The following is an 11,449-nucleotide window of genomic DNA, read 5'->3' as shown; positions in this document are numbered from 1 at the left end:
ACCGAGTGCACTCCTTGCGCATGGGGCTCCCCTACGGAGGGGACACCCCTGCTTGGCAAGGCACTCCTTGTGCGCATCAGCACTGCGCATGGGCCAGCTCCACACAAGTCAGGAAGGCCTGGGGTGTGAACTGCGGACCTCCCATGTGGTAGACGGACACCTTAACCACTGGGCCACGTCCGTTTCCCTGTTATGCAAATATGAACTCAATATGAATCATACACTTACAAATAAAATGCAAAGCATAAAACTTCTAGAGTAAAACATTCAAAAAAATCTAGGAAACAGTGGTTTAGTGATGAGTATTTAGATACAGTACCCAAGGCATGATTCAAGAAGAAAATGTATAATTTGGGTTTCATGAAAATATGTGATGGATGTAATATGAAAGACTTGATAAGAGAATGAAAAGAAAATCAACAGGCTTTAGGAAAATATTTGAAAACCCATATTCAATAAATTATTTGTATTAAAAAATATAAAGGCTTAACAGCCAAGAATAAAAAAAATCCAATCCAATTTAAAAATGGGCAAAAGATCTGCACAGAATCCTAATCAACAAGACAGACCATTGGCATATAATTATAATCAGAAGATGCTCAATATCATTTGCCATTATGTAACTGCAAAATTAAAACTGCAAAGATATATACCCACACACTTATTAGAATAAATAAAAACCTAAACACTAACAATAACAGTCATAGGTGCTGGTGATGATATGGAGAAATACAGCTTTCATTCATTGTTAGAATAAAAATGGTACATATAGAAGGCAGTTTAGCATTTTCTTTTAAAACCAAAATAGTCTTACCATATAGTCCAGCAACTATACTCTTAGGAAATATGTGGCTTATATGAAAATTCCACACAAAACCCATTGGTGAATATTTTTGGCAGATATTTAACCTCCAAAATCTGTAAACAACCAAGAAGTTCCTCAATAGACGAATAAACGGCGTGCTAATCCGCACAAGGCAATAGAGCTAAGTGATTAAAGGAAATGTTCCATCTAGCCACAAAATGATGAATCTCAAAACCTGCTGGTAATTGAAGGAAATTAATCTAAAAACACTACATATGTATGATATCAACTACATGACCTTCTGGATAAGGCAAAATAACAGACAGGTTTTAGGGAGAGGGGCAGTGGGTTGAACAGGTGAAGCACAGGGGAATTTTTAGATCAGTGAAACTATATTACGTAATATTGTAATTGCATAACATGGCATTATGCAATCATAAAACCCATTGAACCTGATAATTTAGAGTGAAATTTGATGTATGCATAGAAAAAATTCATTTACAAGGTTAAGGGAATCCCAGAATGGAATGCAAACTACTCAAGAACCATCTAACTGTATTAACAATGTACGACATTCCTACTCTGAAAGGGATGGGGGATAGGAGCTGAAAGAAATAATATTGAATGTAAATGGAGTCTGTAAAATGAGTCATTAACTGTTCATTAACTCTGTATTCTAGTTGATAATGTATCTCTCCAGGGTATGGGTTAACAATACTATTGCTTTTGTATCTGTATGAGGCAATGAAGTAGATGGATGGCAGTTGGGAGAATGTTTCCAACTGTGGAGTGGGAGGTTACAGATAAAGAAGGCAAGGAGTCTAGACTGTTCTATGTGATAATGTTTAGAGGTAGACACATCAAGATGAATTTGTGTGTAAGTTAAAGTAGATACAGAGGAATACGTGAAGAAACATTTATTAATATGTGTATATATATGTTAGTGGACATACTTACATTTCCTTAGTCTTTCAACAGAGAAGGCCTCAATGCCCCAGAAGCAAGGAGAGGATCTGTTGCCCAGACCTTGGATTTTATCACCATTCTTCAATACAAGTCTCCTTGGAGAAATGATTGATTCTAGGACTGAGGAAAAGAATATACAAGAAGACCATGTATCATCTCGTAATGTCAAAAAAGAAGTAGGTGCTAAAGAAATCCCTCAATGATGGGTCATATCAGAAAGACACAGGGAACAGCAGAAAGTGCTCCAATGGAAACAATTGGAACAAATTGAATGAAATAAAATAGTACTACATCTCAAAACAAATGATCAAATAATGTGATGAACCCATCCTTATATACATAGATTATTGACTAAATAAGTGAGAACTAATATTCCATACAGAAGTATTCCAATATTTTATGACATTTTTTTTTTCAAGAAGATAGGGCATAAATCCCACTTCTTTTGTCTGGGCTTCACCTAGTGACTTCTTTCCAAAGGTGATATATGGAATGACAGAGAAATGAGGGATTTTATAATGGTCAACATCAACAGTGACAAGTCATGTTGATAAAATGCACCCTGGATATGAAATGATGAAAATGACAATTTATCTCTACTGTCTTCCTCCAAACACATATAATCGCAGTCTAGCATGAGAAAACATCAGAGAAATCCCAACTGAAGTACATTTTACAAAATGTCTGACCAGGACTCCTGAAAACTCCTCAGCTCATTAAACCAAGTAGGGTCTGAGAAACTGTCTCCAACACAAAGGGACTAAGAGTTTATGATAAATAAGTGTAATCTGGTCTTCTGGAAGGGAGATCTCAAGAGCAGGGTGAAATAAGTGCATGGTTATGAAAACTCCTTCTACTATCCTTGAAATTTTTCTGTAAATCTAAAACAGTTTAAAGCACATTGTATGTCCTCCCATGGCCCACTGGGTGGACTGTGGGAGAGTGTTGGCTATGGGGTGGACCACTGACCATGAGGTGCAGTGGTACTCAAAGATGTATTCACCAAAACAGTGAATGTCTCATGATGATGGAGGAGATTGTTGTTATGGGGGGAGGAGTGGAGTGAGGGGGGTATTTTTTAATGTAACATTAAAAAAATAAATAAAGACAAAAATATTAAGTTTGTCAAGAAGAAATGTTCTTAGTGAAATGGAAAAGCTTAGGAAACAACAAACTCTGAGCTTCATTCCAGATGTTATTGCATGTCTTGGACAAGATTATCACACTGCTCTAAGTCTCATATTCTTCATCCATTAAATCAGAATAGTGAAACCAGTATCATAGAATACTGAAAAGAATTAAATAAAATAATGATTATAAAATGTCAGACACTTTGCGTAGAATAAATAGTGAATATTTTAAACATTATGACACCTCAACACACAGATTCATTCCCCAGGGCAAGACTCTTCATGAATGTCACCTTCTATACACACTGCACTATCTCTCCAATGAATTCAATGATACATATCTTATAGACAAATGCAAGGCTCTCTGATAGCTGGTGCTATCAACTTGTCCAGGTTTATGTTCCATTTGTCACATCCTCATTGTTCATCGGTTATTATTAACTGTTTCTGAAACCTCACCACTCCCTATGCTTATTTGATTCCACCATTCTATCCCTGTCCTCTCTTCTTGGAGGGCTTTTATCCTTCATCCTCCTGGAATTACTGCAATTCCTCCTTCATGCTCAATAAAATGACCAGCTCCCTTATGGAGAGTTTTATTCCCTCCCCAGGACGACTCCAAACTTTTGGATCATCTTTAGGAGGATTTCAGAGCAACCCCACAATATGGCAAATATTCGTTTCTATGTTTTCTGTTGCATTAAGACATAATTTCTTTACTATAAGAACTAAAGCGTTAATCATTTCTTTATTACCAGAATAATATTTAGTCCTTACTATAAAGTGTATGATGAATAAATCATTGGAGAAAGTCTAGTTAATAGTGTATGAGATAAAATCATCACATAATAACCACTAATTATTGGTATACCTTAATCTTACATTTGGTATATTTTTCCATACTCTCCAATTATTTTTTTTAATTTTATTCATTTTGTAAAAATATTACATTCAAAAAGTATGAGGTTCCATTCAGCCCCACCACATAGTCTCCAATTATTAACACAATCTTTAGCAAGTATTCTACAACAAAGTAAGATTTTGTCAGAACGTATTGTGAGGGCAATCTTCTCCATGAATATGTTTTAAGTTTGTACCTTCTCCTATATATAAGAGAAGGTACAAACTTAAAAATATATATATAAATGTTTATTCACTTTCATCATATATATATATATATATATATAAAGATGAAAGTGAAAAAACAGATACCACTAACAGTTGTAGAGGAAGAAGAAGCAGTGAAATAAGTGAAAATCTTGTTAAGAGAGGGAAGACCAATGAGTGACAGCTAAGGCCAGAAGAGACAGATTAGAGAAGGAAAATATTTTAGGGTATACACTATCTGCTTGTACTCAGGCCTTTTAAATAGGCAGGACTGAGTGATGTTGCTTTCATTATGTATATGTTTCAAGAGTTACCACAAATAAGATTTCCCTTAAGCCAAAATGCATTTCCTCAAGTACCTGTGAAGATTCTGTGTCTCATCAAGAAATTATCAAAGAAGGGTCTGAGTTCACTTATGCAGATTCTTCCTTGAATGAGGGTTGAAGTTGGAAGTGCTGTTCCCAAAATAGCAGGGAAACAGAACTACTCACAAAATGTCTAGAAAATAAAATTGCGTATCCTCATCACCAGAGATAAGTAAAAAGACTTAAGGTAGTTTAGAGAAAGCTTCTAGGGTTTCTGTACCTGTATGGGTTTCATTCCCATGAGCATCATTAATGAAGTAGTCTTTCATCTTCATGAGATATTTAGTTTTCTGTAGAAAAGAAAGAAATCACAATACAATCTTGTGGCAGCTTTGATCTTTGGGAGACATCTTTGGAGCTCCACGTTCATCTCCTATCCCAGTGCACTCCTTCCTCCCAGGAGGAGGTCACCTCACTTTAGGTGTGAGCTCTGTATTGCAAGGTTCCCCTGAATGATTTCTCTGTTGCTGGCTGAGGAGAGAGATTCTGGATACACTAATATATCTTCTGTATCTGATCTGTCTCTTCTGGCATTGGATCTCATTCATGAAACTCCTCTCTAAGCAGGAATTCCTCTTTTTTCATTGCTTTTGTTTTCTCCCCCATATTTAGCAATTTCTGTTCAACTCACTCAAGAAATATTTATTCAGAATACTGTCAGGTAAACACTCAACTATGTTCCCGGGGTGAAGAAAGGTGAAGATTTGTTCTTGCTCTCCAATATCTCCCAGTCTAAACAAGCCAATAAAAGAAATAAATAGATCACCATATAATCAGTCCTGGTGAAATATAATCCTATCTGAATGAAGATTGTCCTTTCTGCTTAAAAAGTCTCCTGGAAAGTTGAAAGGAATAATGATGAAGCTATGGATTTCTGGGTAGTACTGGCATCTTAATAATAGGAATTTTTCCTATCCATGGACAAAGGATATTTTACCATTTCCTTATATCTTCTCTAATTTCTTGCAAAAGTATTTCCTAGTTTTCATTGTGCAAGTCCATCACCTATTTAGTTAAAATGATTCCTAGGTGTTTTGTTCTTTTAGATGCTATGGTATATGAATTTTTTAAATACACAGTTAACATTCTTTGAAGGTTTATAAAACACAACAAATTTTTGCATATTAATTTCATACCTTAGAATGGACGTGGCTCAAAAGATTGAGCACCTGCCTTCCATATGGGAGATCCTAGGTTCAGTTCCCAGTGCCTCCTGAAAACAATCAAGCGAAAGACATTTAAAAAACAACACAGGAAAGCTGATATGGCTCAGCAGTTGAGCACTGGCTCCCCATGTCTGAAGTCCTGGGTTCAATCCCTGGCCCTCCATACCTCAAAAACTAATATCTCATGTAATGCTTTTTGCTGTATTAATTTATGAGCTGTAGAATTTTCTTGGGGATGCTTTGTCATGTTCTCTATAAAGGAAAATGACTTCGCTGAAAACTGTTTTACTTATTCCTTTCTAATTTGGATGCATTTTATTTAGTTTTCTGGACTAATTTCCTAACTTCCAGTTCACTTCTGAATAGCAATAGAGAAAGTGGTCTTCCTTTCATTATTTTAGCATTGAAGAAAAGATTACTTGTGTTTTTACATCATTGCTGTTTATCATGTTGAGGAAGTTACTCTCTATTCTTATTTTTCTGAGTGTTTTTATCATGAAAGTTGTAATTTGTCATTCATATTTACTGCATGAATTGAAATTTACAAGTGATTTTTTCTCTTAGTTGTGTTAATGTTGTGCATTACATTGATTTTCTTGTGATGAACATAAGTGCATATTGAGATAAATCTCACTAGGTCAGGAATACTTCTTTTAATATTCTTTTAATATTCACTCATATTTGATAAGACAGTTTGTGTTCAGTGATTTTAGATCTATATTATGTAAGGAACTGGTCCTTAGTTTTCTTTCCTTATGTCTTTATGTAGCTTTCATATCAAAATAGTTTTAGTATCATAGAAGGAGTTTGGAAGAGATAACCTGACTATAAGTTGGAAGATTTGGAGTACTGTAATTATTTCTTCTTTGAATATTTCAGATTTCATTACAGAAATTCTCTTATCCTACACTTGTATTTTTTGGGAGGTTTTTGATGAGTAATTAAGTCCCTTTCCTTGTTACCCTTTTGTTGAGATCTATCTCTTTTCATTTAATTTAGGTAAATTTGGTGTTTCTAAGATTTGGCCCACTTTCTTCCAGTTTATCTAGATATTGGCAGACTAGTGTCCACAGTATTCATTCATAATCACTTTAAGATCAGCAATATCTAGCAATGTCCCTAATTTCATTTTGGATTGTAGTGATTTCATTCCTCTCTTTTTTTCTTTCTCAATCTAAATAAATCATTGACTATTTTATTGAACTTTTCCTAAGAGTAAAATAATTTCAAATGTAAATCCTCTCTTTTCCACCAAAACTCCAAGAATTCATACAAATATGGACTCAACAAATTAACATAACACAATCTTAAAAATAGATAAACACTTAGAAAAACAAGTTACCATGACTAAGAGCCAGAAGAAAAACAGATAGTAGAAATAAGCCTTTAACTGTTTCAGAGCTTGAAATTATGCAGACACAGAATATGAAAAAACTCTTTTTAATGAGATTTAGAAAATTAAAGAGTATTGCAAATATATAAAATGGCATAAACCTATTTCGATAATGAAATAAATAGAACCTCTAAAGCTGAAATATGCAATGATGAAAATTTATAATTTCTATGTAGTTGAACTGGGAGAAATTTAGTGGCAATGGAAACCAAAGTCCCTTGCAGCTTGAAACAGAAATTTGAAAATAAATAAAATTTATATCTGTGGACATTCCTACATCTGACACTTTTTCTGTATCCCTGCAGTTACTGACAGTAAAACGTTCCCTCACATGATAGTTTCTTCCCACAGCAAAATAGAACTTCGGTGGTTCATTCCAGTGATTTTTTTCCCACTGTGATTTCCTCCTTGGATGAAGAAAAAATACACAATATCATCCTTCTGGAAATTCCAGTAGATGAAACACATATGAAAAACACTTAGGATGATGTATCTCAGAGTTATTAATATGTAGGTGCTTCCAATACTTCTGAGAAGGGTGGTCTTTAAGTGTGGAGAAATGGGAAGAGAGGCATTGGGGAATGACACTAGGAGTTGAAGTCCAAGACGTCATTATGAATACTATTACTCTAGAATTTGTTTCTATTGGAAACTCAGCTTTTGGCACTGGAGGAAGAAATCATTGCTTCTATGTTTGAAATATACTCACTTAGAGACTCGCTACATTATTATGGTGCATTATATGAGGCAAAGCCACTGTTATTGTTTTCCACTGTTTCTTAGTTTAAAAGATATTCCCTGAAACTGAGGGTTTTTATTCTCACTTCCCCCACTCTGGACAGTTGATCTTCAATTGACAGTGTTCATCTTCTCTAAATTTCTCATGGTACAGTCCTAGTAAATAATTATTCTTTTCACACAACATAATAAAATTGAACAGAACAGATCTCACTCACAATGTGTCTTCTCCTCCTTCTATTTCAAATACATTTCATGCTTCCCTGGCATCAATCAAGTCTCCCATTTCTCCAGGGAATATATTAGTGTTTAACTCTTTAACCTGGCTTTTAGCTCTAATTCAATTTATGGAAGTATTTTTTTCAGTTGAATGCCATATTTTAAGGCTTCTCTTCAAGGTTTCACATTAAAAGAAAACATAAAATGCACTTTAATTTCATCAATAGCATACAACATGATGGGTTTTTCATTCTTGTACCCATTTATAGATTCTTAAGGAATAAATTTAATTTTCCATGAGAGCAAATTTATATACTAGTTTAGAGTGAATGATTATTGTTTCCACATATTTTCAGGTCTTGGAGAAGATTAAAAATGTGACAAAACAAGGAATACAATTTTTTGAGAGAAAAATAAAAGATGGAGAAATGGGAAAGTAAGTAAAGATTTAGGTAAGTACATAACTTTAAGGAAAATATATCAGAGTTGAAATGCTCTCTGTGATTACTGATTAATGGCATGTGTTCAAAGAAATCTTATTTTTTAAATTTTTTATGTAAACACAGTAAGTCTACATAAAAACCTGAAATTATCTCCTAATATCTCGGTATAATAGTTGAAAAAGTTATTGTAGGAAATGGGGAAAATATATACCTTGCTTTTATGGTCTGTAAATATGAACAACTATTATAGGAATTGCTTAGCAAAATTTCCAGAAAATGTTCTTTACTATAAGAATAAGTTTTAAGGTGTAACTGTAGATCATGGGGAGAATCACAGAAGTTACTGAGATCACCATTGTTTGAAGGATCAAAGATAGTGTTGTTGATTACAATCTCACTTAACTTATGATTTGGAATGTGCAGGAGAAAGTGGTATATCAGAGATATGATTTGGATTATTGTAAACCAATCAGATGATGTCTCCAATTCAGGATGTGACTTGTTTCTGGAGCCAATGAATAAAAAACCTGATAAGTGGTACACAGCCTTTCATTAGAGGATTATTTTTCACCAAAACCATAAAATACTAGAAGTTTCTTTCATCTAGCACTGACTATAGTACACCTTCATCCCTCCAGCATCTGCTATGATTTTATATATATAAATTACATGTATGAAATATTTCATTATTGAAAGTCCAGGCAGCAGTTTCTGCCTTCAATACTGATTTCAGGAAATACAATAAGAAAGATCACATGATGTAAAATAATAAAAAAGAAACAAGTGACATTTACTTACAAAAAAATAAAGAAAAAGAGCTCTGATATTAGGCAAATAAAAGTTATCTTGCTATACACTTATAAAGAATTTTTATTTAGATCTCTCCCTTTGTGGCCTCTGTTAGTCATGAGCAATTTTCTAAACTTGAGACATGAATTCTTTTTTAGAGGGAATGCTTCTCAGCTATTTAAAACACTGCTTCATGTCCTTATTTCTAAGACTGTAGATAAAGTGTCATAGGAATGGCCACCATGTACATCCCTGAGGCTACTGCATTTGTCCTTGAGTTTTGGGAAGCAGTAGAGCTGAGATACACTTCAACACCTACACTATAAAACAAGGTCACTACTGAGAGGTGAGACCAACAAGTAGAAAATAATTTGTACTTGCCTTCAGCCGTCTAAATTCTAAAAATGGAGGATATAATCTTTGAGTAGGAGAAAAGGATCCCAGTGAGTGGAGTAAAACCCACAAGTCCAGAAGCAAAATATAGCACTTCATCATTTTAGGAAGGTATCAGAACAGGCAAGTTGGACTCCCGGATTAAGTTCACAGAAAAAGTGGGGAATTTCCAAACCTGTAAAAAGACAATTGCAAAACCATTAAGCCCTGTAAAAGGCAATACAAAACACTCAATAACCAGCATGCCAGTAGCAGGAGGCTACAGAGCTAGGGGTTCATGATGACTGTGTAGTGCAGAGGGTGACAGATGGCCACAAAGCTGTCGTAAGCCATTGCAGTCAAAATGGCATCATCTAATTGTCCAAAAAGTATGAAATGAAAACCTCTGGATGAGGCAGTCTTCAAGAGTTATGATTTTTCTTTGTCTGGATGTTCAGCAGTATCTTTGGGACAGTGGTGGAGGTGAAACAGATATCTGTAAAAGACAAGTTAGAGAGGAAGAAGTACATGGGTGTGTGGAGGTGGGAGTCTGAGATGATGGCCAGGATGATGAGCAGGTTCCCTGTGAAGGTGACAAGGTACATCAACAGGAACAGTCCAAAGAGGAGGGGCTGCACTCCTGTATCTTCTGACAGCCACAGGAGGACAAATTCTGAGACACATGTTTGGTTTTCTCTTTCCATGTAGATGATGAAGTTCCTAGAAGAGATATGAGAATAATGTAAATTTTGCCACATACAGTAACTATAAAAATATAATATATGGTATGATTTCTTTTGTAAGCAAACTAAGATTATATTTTTATAGATTTTATAAAGATTTAATTTCCTTATTTAACAATGTCAGAGAAATCAAATGCTCCTGCTTTTCCTTGATAATTTTGCTGACTAACTATACTTGTCCACAATGGAAATCACTATGCCCAGGCAATATTTTCCACTACAAATTCTCTCAGACTTTATTTTAATCAACTTGACTAATGACCAGTGTTTTTCTACCTTGAGAAAAAATAGTGAAGAATATCAAAGTAGTAGGAACCGTATTACCTAATTTCAATACTTAATATGAAAACACAATATTTAAACAGTACCCACTTGAAGAAATAGACAACAAGAATAATGCACCCATGCAAATGTGTTCAATGAATGTTTCACAGAGGACGAAGACAAATTCATGTAGACAGTATGGTCTTCTCAACAAACGGTACTGAAACAATAGGATGCACTTGTGCCAAACAAAAAAGAACTTAAGCACAGATTGCAAATATTTCATAAAAATTAAATCAAAGTGAATCATACCTCTTAAAAAGTAAAATGAATGGTAAAAGTTCTAGAATAAACTTATAGAAAGTTTAGGGGCCCATGGTGTGGTAATAAGTTTTTAGATAAAGCATCCAAAGCATGATCTATGAGAAAAGTTTATTTATAAGCTGCTGTTATTCAAATGTAAAATTCCTCCTCTGTGCAATACATTGATAATGGATTGAAAAGAAAATCTACAGATTTCGGAAAAATATTGACAAATCACATCTGTTAAATGACTTACACCCAAATATACAAAGAAGCCTTAACACCCCCAAAATAAGAAAGCAAATGCTGAAATAAAAAATAGTCAAAAGCTCTGAACAGAATCCTAAGCTAAGTATATATACACTCCCCAAGTAAGCATACAAAAAGAAGCTCTCATCTGCCTCTGGACTATAGAGAATATAACTGGGAAGGAAGGTAGTGCTCCAACACCTGATGGCTGTGTTTTTATCAAAGTCTGATGAAGGAAAACACATAGCATGAATTATTTCAATCTGTTTTTTTATTATTGCTTAAATTTTTAGACATAGGGACATTTATTCTGGAAATAAAGGGCAAAACCAATGTTTGCAAGGTAAGTCTTTCAGATGAAGCGTATTAAAAAAAAAAAAAAAAGGGAAAACGGACT

The 11,449-nt window shown here is 34.4% G+C and overlaps 1 pseudogene; it reads right to left on the bottom strand.

Annotated features, from left to right (window-relative positions):
- Window positions 1–9,326: 9,326 nt before the first annotated feature.
- Window positions 9,327–10,197, bottom strand: LOC139437921 (olfactory receptor 7A17-like; annotated as a pseudogene).
- Between the last annotated feature and the right edge of the window lie 1,252 nt (window positions 10,198–11,449).

Source organism: Dasypus novemcinctus, chromosome 30 (assembly GCF_030445035.2).
Source record: "Dasypus novemcinctus isolate mDasNov1 chromosome 30, mDasNov1.1.hap2, whole genome shotgun sequence".
Classification (NCBI taxonomy): Eukaryota; Metazoa; Chordata; class Mammalia; order Cingulata; family Dasypodidae; genus Dasypus; species Dasypus novemcinctus.
The sequence above is the reverse complement of the archived record's forward strand: the minus strand, read 5'-3'. Positions and strand labels throughout refer to the sequence as shown.